The sequence below is a fragment of the Oryctolagus cuniculus genome, chromosome 16 (assembly GCF_051225735.1).
Source record: "Oryctolagus cuniculus isolate XC-2025 breed Fujian yellow rabbit chromosome 16, ASM5122573v1, whole genome shotgun sequence".
Lineage (NCBI taxonomy): Eukaryota > Metazoa > Chordata > Mammalia > Lagomorpha > Leporidae > Oryctolagus > Oryctolagus cuniculus.
In genome coordinates, this window is record NC_142882.1 from 17,967,427 (window position 1) to 17,979,649 (window position 12,223).

The 12,223-nt window shown below is 44.1% G+C and overlaps 1 protein-coding gene and 1 long non-coding RNA gene across 6 annotated transcripts in view; one reads left to right on the forward strand and one right to left on the reverse strand.

Annotated features, from left to right (window-relative positions):
- LOC100349201 (uncharacterized) overlaps window positions 1–8,559 on the reverse strand; it is a 34,601-nt gene extending 26,042 nt beyond the window's left edge. The window contains exons 1-2 of one of the 4 annotated variants that reach the window (XM_051838036.3): window positions 8,424–8,555; window positions 8,138–8,215 (exon numbers count right to left, since the gene is read on the reverse strand). The gene's annotated coding sequence lies outside the window, so the exon portion shown is untranslated. Of the gene's footprint in view, window positions 1–7,992; window positions 8,216–8,423 lie in introns of all 4 variants that reach the window. The other 3 variants (XM_017338773.4, XM_070059178.2, XM_051838035.3) reach the window with 3 other exon arrangements.
- Window positions 8,446–11,984, forward strand: LOC138845724 (uncharacterized). Of its 2 annotated transcripts, none has more exons than XR_011382906.2 (2): window positions 8,446–8,681; window positions 11,770–11,984. It is a non-coding gene; the product is annotated as an uncharacterized LOC138845724 (long non-coding RNA). The 2 variants fall into 2 exon arrangements; XR_011382907.2 differs by lacking the exon at window positions 11,770–11,984 and adding an exon at window positions 9,328–9,687 and having other exon boundaries at window positions 8,545–8,681.
- Window positions 11,985–12,223: the final 239 nt, after the last annotated feature.

A 12,223-nucleotide genomic window follows, 5' to 3' on the forward strand; every position in this document is an offset into this window, starting at 1 on the left:
GGAAGACCTTTCTCTCTGTCTCTCGCTCTCTCTCACTGTCCACTCTGCCTGTCAAAAAAAAGAATACTAATACCAGAAATCAATCCAAGCATCTATAACCAACTTATCTTTGATAAAGGAGCTAAAATCAATCCCTGGAGCAAGGAGAGTCTCTTCAACAAATGGTGCTGGGAAAACTGTATTTCCACATGTAGAAATATGAAGCAAGACCCGTTACTTTATACTTTACACAAAAATCCACTCAAAATGGATTAAAGACCTAAATCTACAACCCAATACCATCAAATTATTAGAGAACATTGAGGAAACCCTGCAAGACATTGGCATAAGCAAAGACTTCTTGGAAAAGACCCCAAAGGAACAAGCAAGCCAAGCCAAAATTAACTAATGTGATTACATCAAATTGAGAAGCTTCTGTACTGCAAAAGAAACACTCAGGAAAGTGAAGAGGCAACCAACAGAATAAGAGAAATTATTTGTAAATGATTCAACTGATAAAGGATTAATAACCAGAATATATAAAGAGATCAAGAAATTCAACAACAAAACAAACAACCTAGTGAAGATATGGGCAAAGGACTTTAACAGACATTTTTCAAAAGAAGAAATCCAAATGGCCAACAGACACATGAAAAAAATGCAAATCAAAACCACAGTGAGGTCTCACCTCACCCCAGTTAGAATGGTTTTTATACAGAAATCAACAAACAACAAATGCTGGCAAGGGTATGGGGGAAAAGGTATCCTAATCCACTGTTTGTGGGATGGAAGACATTGTGGAGATACCTCAGAAATCCGAACATAGTCCTACCATACAACCCAGCCATCCCACTCCAGGGAATTTACCCAAGGGAAATGAAATCAGCATATGAAAGAGCTATCTGCATCCCCATGTTTAGTGCAATTCAATTCACAATAGCTAAGACATGGAATCAACCCAAATGCCTGTCAACTTAAGACTGGATAAAGAAATTATGGGATATGTACACTATGGAATACTACACAGTGGTTAAAAAAAGAAATCTGGTCATTTACAACAAAATGGATGAGTCTGGAAAAAATCATATACTTAGTGAAATAAGCCAGTCCCAAAGGGACAAATCCCATATGTTCTCCTTGACCTGTGATAACTAATAGAGCACCTAAAATGTAATCTGTAGAAGTGAAATTGACTCTTTGAGAAGCAATGATTTGAACAGCCATTATCTTGACTGTTGAGGAATAGTTTTTTATTCTTATTTTTTATACTTTTTGTTGAACTCTTTACCTTAACACAGAATTAAACATGTGTATAAAGTCCATTGAAAATAGATCTCAGTAAAAAATAAAAGTGGGAATAAGATAGGGAGGAAGAAGAGGGGTGCGAGGGCAGGCATGGCAGAATCACCATGTTCCTAAAGCTGTAACTATGAAGTGTATGAAGTTTATAACTGTAAAGCTGTATAGTTCTGCATACATTCTTACAGACTTACTTCTAAGGGTACAATTTAAAAACTTGCCATGGGACCCCAAATCCCCTTAAGGTGGGTGGCAAAAATACCATAAGTGTTAAAGTGATAATATGGATAGGATTAAATGTCTGGCAATAATAATAGATAGAATTTAAAAGGATTGAATGTTCCAATATGGGAAGCAGTCCACACAGCAGACTCATAGAGTGACAATTGCTTTAAATAGCACTCTGACCTCAGAATCAGCCCTTAAGGCATTCTAGCTTGGCTAAAAAGCCCACCAGAGTACTTCATGAATGGAAAGTCAAGGCACTGTAGCAAAAAAAGTCCTACATGAAGGACCTCGGTGGGTGATACCCCAGTGGAAAGAAGTGGTCATCAAAGAAGAAGGTACTTTTCTCTGAAGGGAGAAGAGAACTTCCACTTTGCTTATCGCCTTGTCTAAATACTGAGAGTTTGTGGATTCAAAGGTTTCCATAGCATAGGCAGCTCATGTCAAGAGCCTCAGGTGATCACTGACACCATACATAAGAGTGTTAATTGTTAAATTAACAAGAGTCACTATACACTAACTTCCCATGCAGGACCTCTGTCCTCAAGAGTTGTATTATAATTATGTCTAAGTGCTAGCAAAAAAAAGTATAATTCTTGGGTGCTTCTTTAAAGTTTTCTTTAAAAAAAAAAAAAAAGTGAAATTACCTTAAAGATGCAATGAATTTGAAGAGCCCTTGTTGTGAATGTTGAGGAACAGGTGTTTTTGTTTGCTTGTGCAAACTGTTGCACTCTTTATTTGGTATAGAGTTTAGTATCAAGTTAATCAAAAATGGATCTTAGTGGAGAATGGGACTGAGAATGGGAGAGGAAGGAGGAGGGGTGAGAGAGTGGGTGGGATGGCAGGTATGATGGGAAGAATCACTATATTCCTAAAGTTGTACTTATGAAATGCAAAAAAAAAAAAAAAGAGAGAGAGAGAGAGAGAGAAGGAGGGAGGGAGAGAGAGATGGAGATAGGGAGAGAGAGAAGAAAGAAAAAGGCAGGCAAACAGATCCAAAGGTATACTGTTTTTACTTATTTTTAACATTTGCTAAGGTGTATCAATCAACGAAACTCCACTGGTGTATCAATTAACAAAATTTCTTTGGTTTAGTCAATCTGGGGATCAAGTTAAACAAAGGGATTCCACTAAATTTAACCATTGTGCCTCTAAACTCTTCAAAGGGAAACTAAATACAGAAGGGAAAAAAAGTATGCCTCACTTTAACCATAACCTTGCTTAAACTTCCTAATGGTAGCACCTCTGGCTCTATAATATTTCAGTTTGAGAATAAATACTCTTAAGATAGCACCCCACAGATCCCCAGTTAACATGGACCAATGTAAAACAGGGCCTCGGGGATTCAAACTTACCAACAGCCTCATACCTGCAGTTTGCCTCCATGTCAGAAGGGACACAACTCACTTTTTCCAGGCTATTCAACAGATCTGCCATCACACATGATCTTTATAACACCCACCTCCTTCATAACCCAGGTATGATATCACGTCCATAACATCTTTCCCCAAGGAGACTCAGCTGACACACTCACAATGGACCTGTAACTCCAATATCCTTTAGTACTTCTTACGTACTAAGAAGTGGCAATACGTCCCTCATTTGCAAATTCAACTGCCAAACTATACTTCCACCAAAAAACAAAAACCAGTGGACCATTGCAGCGTGCAGGTTAAGTCCCAGCCTGGGACACCCACATCCCTAAGGGTCAGTTTGAGTCCCAGCTAGTGCACTTCTGATCCAGCCCCCTGCTAATGTACTTGGGGAATACTTGATGATGGCTCATGTACTTGAGCTCCTGCCACCTATGTGGGAGACCAGGATGGAGTTCCTGGCTCCTGGCTTCAGCCCGTAACAGCCAACTGTTGTGGCCATTTCAGGAGCCTTTCAAATTTAAACAAAATAAAACATAAGCCAAAAACTCCTTCTCCAGTGCAGCTTAACATCATTCTATTAACTAACGGTCGTATTACTATTGGTTTAGTAATTTATTGCTTTATTGGTTTTTAATCAGATCACATTAACTCCAGCAGGTATTCACTTAAAAAGGATACTCCAATCCCACTTCCAAATGACTTAATCTTGGCTTAAAATGTCACCACTGGAAATGACAGCCTCTCAGATGTCATTGCCCCAACCTAAGAACTTGCAGTCAGAGGTGACCTCTACCACACTAACACCTTCACGAGGCTATTCAGCTGGTTTAGTTCCACTCCTGCAACTCCCATGGGAGATCCACACTGGCTTCCCATCGCCCAGCTTTAGCCTGGTCCAGCCCAGAGCCAGCCTCGACAAGCATCTGGGGAGTGATCTCTCTTTTATTGCTTCACCTTAAAAAAAAAAATTTAATACCGCCACACAGCATGCCCATTGGACAGCCTCTCTGAAGGCACAAAAGGACACAGGACTTTTTATATATATATATAGAGAGAGAGAGAGATGTGTGTGTATATATATATATATGTATGTGTGTGTGTGTATATATATATATATATTCTGGAACTGTCTGCTTAGCCCATGATCCTAGGCTGGTATACTACTTGCCCTCTGCTCAAATGTACACACCCATACACCCATAAAGTAGAAGTCTGGAATGGGCTACTAAAGTTAAAACGGGGATTACTGTTTTCCACAGGAAGCAAGTGTCTCATGTCAGTCAACCCCTTTAGCTTCCGGGAGCAAGACCACATATCTGATACTTTCTCCTATTATGCCCCTCCTACTTTTACCAGCCGTTCCTTCCTTGCCTCTTTGAACACTACCACTCCTTCTCTGGTTACACATAATATCACAAAACTTCACATATACCTTACTAAATTATCAGTTTATAACCTCTAACAATATAACTGTCCTAATAAAATAACCTCAGCAACCCCACCTCCTGCTGTCTGCAGCCCTGGATATTCTGTAACTTGCTTCCAGCCAACAGAAAATAGCAAAAATAAAGGGATTTTTCAAATGTAATTAATTTCTCAAATCAGCTGGTTCTGAGGTCAATGGGGAACTTACACAGGTAGGCCTGATTTAATCAGGTGGTGGACTTTTAAAGAGGGCACAGGCCTCCCCTGAGGTGCTAACACTCCTTTTGCTGGCTTAAAAAGCAGCAATGTGGCTAGAATTGCAGGGCCTATTCCATATAATGAAGCATGAAAAATCTTTAATCTTGATACACAAGTGCAAGCATTATTGTATGTATATGTACAGTTAGGACACACTGTTTACAGTTTTGAAATTGTTCTCCAGTAAACTCTGAATCAACAAGTATATTTTATGAAGAAAAATTTTATGAAGAAAAATCAAGTTTTATCTTCAGAATCCTCACCAATTGTTTCACTATGTACACCTAGCCCTATGGGACCCCTAAGTGGCAAACAGAAAACACAGACATTACCAAACCACACACCCCCTTCAGAGCTTACTAGAAGCCCATGCTGGCACGTTTTCTGTCTATTTACTTATGAAGTGATCCCAACCTCCTAGATGTGTGCATGTCTGCAAAGTAATACAGGAATGTTTATTTGGAATATTAATTCAGGTAAACTAAAGACTAGTTTGAATAGGAAAAGAACACCAGGATTGACTGAAAAAAAAAATCAAAGATTTTGACTGTCTCCCCCCTCTCCGTAACTTTGCCTTTCAAATAAATAAATCATTCTTTTATTAAGGGGAGGGGGCACCTGCAGTGCAGGCATCCCATATGGGCACCAGTTTGAGATGTGGCTACTCCTGCTCTCTGCTATGGCCTGGGAAAGTGGTGCAAGATAGCCCAAGTCCTTGGGCCCCTGCACCCGTGTGGGAGACCCAGAGGAAGCTCCTGGCTCCTGGATTCGGATTGCCACAACTCCGGTTGTTGTGGCCAATTGGGGAGTGAACCAGCAGATGGAAGACTTCTCTCTCTCTGTGCAACTCTTTCAAATAAATAAATAAATCTTAAAAAAAAAAAAAATCTGACTGTGTTAATGGACACAAACATTTCCTAGACTGATCATTAAAAAGTAAGTGAATTTTTAAGGCAAACCAATTTTTCAATCTCAGCCACAGATTCTAATTTCCTGAATTAATTTTCTATTCAAGAAATTAAAACATATTGAACATATTGGGGCCGGCGCTGTGGCGCAGCGGGCTAACACCCAGGGCTGAAGCGCCGGCATCCCATATGGGCGCCGGTTCTAGTCCCGGCTGCTCCTCTTCCCATCCAGCTCTCTGCTATGGCCTGGGAAAGCAGTGGAAGATGGCCCAAGTCCTTGGGCCCCTGAACCCATGTGGGAGACCTGGAGGAAGCTCCTGGCTCCTGGCTTGGGATCAACGCAGCTCCAGCTGTTGAGGCCATCTGGGGAGTGAACCAGCGGATGGAAAACCTTTCTCTCTGTCTCTACCTCTCTCTGTAACTCTGTCTTTCAAATAAATAAAATAAATCTTTAAAAAAAAACATACACATGCTTTTTCCTATTTTATCTTGATTTATATCACTTAAAGAGGAATCAGAAAATGACTCTCAGTTTCAAACCTGGGAGTAATTCTTTAGGCACTTTCTGCTATCTCCATGGAAATACAATCTGCCAATTCACACAACACTCACCCTCTCCTGCTCACTTTCCCACTCAGCAAGGCTAACTCCTACACTTTTTATTTTTGGCCTCACATATCAATTTCTTTTCTTAGCTTCACCAACATCCATACAAAGACAAGAGAAAATAATACTTTCTCTACCTTCCAGACCATCATGAATATCTAATAATACATTTATTTTCTTGGCTAGATGTTGGCCTCTTTTATTAGTTTAGAAGCTCCCTTTGAACAGCTTTAGGTTGAATTTCTTCACTGTGCCTTAAGCAACCATGTAGGTGTTATCAGGAAATACAAGAAATGGAGGAAATACTTAAACATCTCACAAGAATACAAGAAAAAGTACCAAAATGTATCTTTCTTCAAGAGTGACTCTTCAAAAAATAACAGAAGCAATAGTGGCTGGTCTAGGTTCAAAGTCATTAACAACTGGAATCCACGAACCCTGAATAGATACAGGTAAGAACCAATAACAGGGGCCAGGCACAATGGTGCTGGCATCCCATATGGGCACCGGTTTGAGTCCTGGCTGCTCCACTTCCGATCCAGCTCTCCTCTGTGGCCTGGGAAAGCAGTTGGACCGGGATCCTTGGGCCCCTGCACCTATGCAGGAGACCGGGAGGAAGCTCCTAGATCCTGGCTTCGGATCAAATCAGCTCCAGCCATTGCTGCCATCTGGGGAGTGAACTAGCGGATTGAAGACCTCTGTCTCTGCCTTTCAAATAAATAAATAAATCTTAAAAAAAAAAAAAAAAAAAAAAAAAAAAAAAAAAAACCAATAGCACACACTGGAACAATGTAAACTTCATGTTACCCCGGCTATATCTTAATAACAATACTTTTTTACTTTGGTGGTTCCAACAGTATTGTAGTTTAAATTATTATTATTTTTTTTTTTTTGACAGGAAGAGTGGACAGTGAGAGAGAGAGAGCGAGAGACAGAGAGAAAGGTCTTCCTTTTTCCGTTGGTTCACCCTCCAATGGCCGCTGCAGCCGGCGCACTGCGGCCGGAGCACAGCGCTGATCCGATGGCATGAGCCAGGTGCTTCTCCTGGTCTCCCATGGGGTGCAGGGCCCAAGCAATTGGGCCATCCTCCACTGCACTCCCGGGCCACAGCAGAGAGCTGGCCTGGAAGAGGAGCAACTGGGACAGAACCGGCGCCCCGACCGGGACTAGAACCCGGGGTGCCGGCGCCGCAGGCGGAGGATTAGCCTAGTGAGCCGCGGCTTCGGCCTTAAATTGTCTTATCTACAGCGGATAAATTACCAAGCATTTAAAGCTCAAGTGTCATGCCTGTCAGTTTCAACTTACTTGCTCTCAATTCACCAAAAGAAAAAAAAATATTTTATTTTTCTGGAGAGAGAGAAAGCAAAGGCTAAATTCAAATATTATAGCACTAGTGTAATAAAGCCGTCATCCTTTCTTCTAGAAGCTTCTGTTTTGAAGCTCTGTGGAGCATACAAGCCTAGGAAGTTCACCTGAAGAGAAGGGCTGAATATTCCTGGTTTTCTTTAGAATGACTTGTCTACACTTTTATAAGCACAAATTAGAATATGCACATCCTAAACACAGGGGCAGTGCTGTGGGGTAGCAGGTAAGGCTGCTGCCTACAGTGCGCACTGGGCGCCAGTTCAAGTCCAGGCTGCTCCACTTCCAGTCCAGCTCTCAGCTGTGGCCTGGGAAAGCAGTGGAGGATGGGCCAAGTGCTTGGGCCCCTGCACCCGCGTGGGAGACCCGGATGGAGCTCCTGGCTCCTGGCTTCGGATGGGCCAACTCCAGCCATTGCGGCTACTTGGGGAGCGAACCAGCAGATGGAAGACCTCTCTCTCTGTCTCTACCTCTCTCTCTCTCTGCCTCTCCTCTTTCTGTGTAACTCTGACTTTCAAATAAGTAAATAAATCTAAAAATAAATAAATACTGACCGTACGACGCCCAAGAGAAAGCTACACTCTCCCGTGGGACGTTTGTTTTGAAACAGGAGGAAGAGGCCCTCCGCGGCCAGCTCTCTCCCGGGGCCCGGGCTCGGGGCTCGGGGCTCGGGGCTCGGGGCTCGGGGCTCGGGCTCACCGCGAGGCGCCGGCCCGCCGGCCGGGAGGCGACGCAGGACCCGCGTCCGCGGCAGTGAACACGGAAGCCCGATTCCTTCTGGAAGAGAAAGCGTCACCGAGGAGACTTAAGGAAGAGGGACCACAGGGACTGGAGACGCCCTGAGGAGAAGCCCTCGCGACAGACCCCGACGCAGCTGACGGCGACCTCTCGGGCCCGCCGCCACGCCCCCCTCGGCGGCCGCGGCCCAACTCGCCCCGTCGCCGCCGCCCTTCAAGGTCGGCCCGTCCCTCCCACCCGGCCTCACCGAAGCTGAGGTTAGAACGACTGCCACTGAGGAGAAGAGGCGCCCAGAGACGCCGAGCCAGGGCCGAGGCGACGGCCGCGACGTCACTTCCGCTCACAGCCTCTCGGCGGGCGGGGGGCGGGCCCCGGGCGCTGGCGCCTCAGGCGCCCGGACGCGCTTCTGGCGGGGAAGTTCCCGTTCCCTCCCTCCCGAGTGCGGCGGGGCCCTGCGGTCCGCTCCGAGCGCCGGCCGGAGGCAGAACCAGGCCCGGAGGCCCAGGTTTGAGACGAAAGCCAGCCCCGTGGGCGGAGCTGCCGGCGGGGGCGGGGCCGGCCCGGGCTGGGCGGGTGGAGTGCGAGCCGGCCGCGCGCCCGGTTTCCATGGAGACGTGGTGACTCACCCACGATACGTCACAGAGTGGCTTCCACCTCCGTCCCGTGACGTTGTTCAGAGCCCTGGGGACAAAATGCCAATCCGTGAGATGTCTCTCTTCTCCAGGCTAGTCTCTGGGCCTTCGTCTCGCCTAGTTTGTTTTTTATCAGGACACTAAACTGACAATTGATTGCTTGTGTTTCCAATGTCCTGATAACGTTTTGTAAACCTGAATTTAATTACACTTATATTAAAACACTAAGTTCCTATAAATGAATACCTGCTATGTTTCTAGACTGTCTATACTAGTGATATATTTATGTCAAGGTCACTATCATAATCTTTTCATTCCAATGGTTTGATATTAACTTTTACTATTTCATGATAAAATGTAATGGCAGTTGCTTGTTGTCCATTACTGTTCCAGATGTGAAACTGAAAGATGGTAATATTGGAACTGTCATTGTAGCATAGCAGGTAAAGCCATCACCTCTAGCAAAAGCATCCTTTATGGGTACCAATTCATGTCCCCGCTGCTCCACTTCTGATCCAGTTCTCTGCTGATGGCGGGAAGCAGCAGCAGAAGATGGCCAAAGTGCTTGGGCCCCTGCACCCACGTCTGAAGACCTGGAGGAAGCTCCTGGCTGCTGGCTTCAGATCGGCTCAGCTCCGGCCATTGCAGCCATTTGGGGAATGAACCAGCAGTTGGAAGATCTGTCTCTCTCTCTCCTTCTCTCTGTAACTCTGCCTCTCAAATAAATCTTTTAAAAAGTCACTTTTAAAAAAAAAAGTAATATTTAAGATCCCAACTTTGTGTAGGCCTAAACTAATGTTTTCATGTCTTAGTTGTGAACAGACTTAAAAACTGAATTTTTAATTCTAAAAATAGAATAAAGCCTATAGACTAAAAATACTAAGAATATTTCTGTGGAGCTATGCAATGTGTTTGTGTTTCAAGCTATATACTATTATGAAGGTTAAAATTTATAACGTGAAAAATTATAGGTTAAATACCACTAAGTTTGTTTTGTTTTGTTTTGTTTTGTTTTGTTTTTTGGACAGGCAGGGTTAGACAGTGAGTGAGACAGACAGAAAAGTCTTCCTTTTTCCATTGGTTCACCCCCTCAAGTGGCCGCTACGGCCAGTGTGTTGTGGCCAGCACACTGCGCCGATCTGAAGCCAAGAGCCAGGTGCTTCCTCCTGGTCTCCCATGGGGTGCAGGGCCCAAGGACTTGGGCCATCCTCCACTGCACTACCGGACCTCAGCAGAGAGCTGGACTGGAAGAGGGGCAACCGGGACAGAATCCGGCGCCCCGACCGGCACTAGAACCTGGTGTGCTGGCGCCGCAGGCAGAGGATTAGCCTAGTGAGTCGCGGTGCCGGCCACCACTAAGATATTTTATTTAACTTTGCGTTAAACTGTTACAACTGCCTACAGTATTCACTATAGTAACATGTGTGTAGCCTAGAAGTTAAGTTTATGCCAGGGCATAGTAGTAGGCTATACCATGTAAGTTTGGGTAAGTACAGTCTATAATGTTCACACAAAAAAAGGAATTACCTAATGGCATTTGACTTTATTTACAACTGTTATATCCTCTTTATGAAGTGACAACTTTGTGATATGGCTTCCTTTTTTCTCATTATGGTTTTTGACACAAAGTCTACTTTGTCTGAAAGAAGTATAGCAGCCATATCCTCTTCTGGTTCCATTTACAAAGAGTAGCTTTTTCATCCCTTAACTTTCAGTCTACTCTTATTGGCAGCACAGCTGTCTGGTTTTCTGTGAGGAATCATCTACTCTGCCTTTGGATAGGTAAATATCATACATTCACATTTTAAAAACTTAAAAGATCCTGGGGCCAGTGCTGGGATGCAGTGGGTTAATCCTCAGCCTGTGGTGCCAGCATCCCATATGGGCACCGGTTCTAGTCCCGGCTGCTCCTCTTCTGTTCCAGCTCTCTGCTGTGGGCCTGGGAAAGCAGTAGATGGCCCAAGTGCTTGGGCCCCTGCATCCATGTGGGAGACCTGGAGGAAGATCTGGCTCCTGGCTTCAGATCAGCTCAGCTCTGGCCGTTGCAGCCATTTGGGGAGTGATCCAGCAGATGGAAGACCTCTCTCTCTCGCTCCCTCTCTGTAACTCTGCCTTTCAAATAAATCAATCAATCTTAAAAAAAATAAAAACTTAGAAGATCACACCATGACTAATTGGGGTTATCACTGGAATACAAGGATAGTTTATACAACATTATTAGAGATTAAATTTAGCATTTAGTTCAACGGTTTTGAGCATCTCTCAAGAGACATTGTTCCCTTCGCTCAAATATCTCACATATTAAGAGTGATTTTTAAAGAAAAAAATTTGAGGGGGAAGAGTGCTATCACCTACCCACTGGTTCACTCCCCCTTGTTCCCACAATGGCTGGAACTGGACCAGGTCAAATCCTGAAACTCAACCCAGTCCTCCCGCATAGATGGTAGGAACCCAGCTATTTGAGCCGTCACTGATGTTTCCCAGGGTCTGTGTTAACAGGAAGCTCAAGTAGGAATGGGAGCCAGCTACTGAACCCAGTACTTTAACATGGGATGCAGGCATCGTAACTACTAGGCTAAACGCCCACCCTGTGCTGATTTACACTGTGAAATGCCCAATCTTCTCTAAATGTGGAAAATAAAAAATGTCCATTGTTAATTTTACTAGAGGCAAGCCATCTGTTAACCAAAACATATCCTAACAAAGTACTGCCCCTTTAAGACACATTTCCCATTCTGAAGTAAAACACAAAAACAAAAGTAAGGGTCTACACAATACAAAAGGATAAATACATTCAAATTATATAGCTTATTTGTATTTGTATTTATATATTAAATACTTTTTAAAATAAAGCAGAGGAGGGGCCGGCACTATGGCACAGCGCATTAACACCCTGGCCTGAAGCACCAGCATCCCATATGGGTGCCGGTTCTAGTACCGGCTGTTCCTCTTCCAATCCAGCTCTCTGCTATGGCCTGGGAAAGCAGTGGAAGATGGCCCAAGTCCTTGGGCTCCTGCACCCACGTGAGACCCCGAAAGAAGCTCCTGGCTTCGGATCAGCGCAGCTCCAGCTGTTGGTGGCCATCTGGGGAGTGAACCAGCAGATGGAATACCTCTCCCTGTCTCTACCTCTCTCTGTAACTCTTTCAAATAAATAAATCTTTTTAAAAACAAAATGAATCTTAGTGATGAATGGGATGGGAGAGGGAGTAGGAGGTGGGATGGGAGTGGGGGTGGGAGGGTGGGTATGGGGGGGAAGAACCAATATATTCCAAAAGCTGTACCTATGAAATTTATACTTATTAAATAAAAGCTTTCTAAAAAATAAAAATAAAAAGATAACAAGTGTTGGTGACAATGGTGGAGGAACAATGCTTGTACACTGTTGGTGAGACTATAAATTGGCACAGTTATT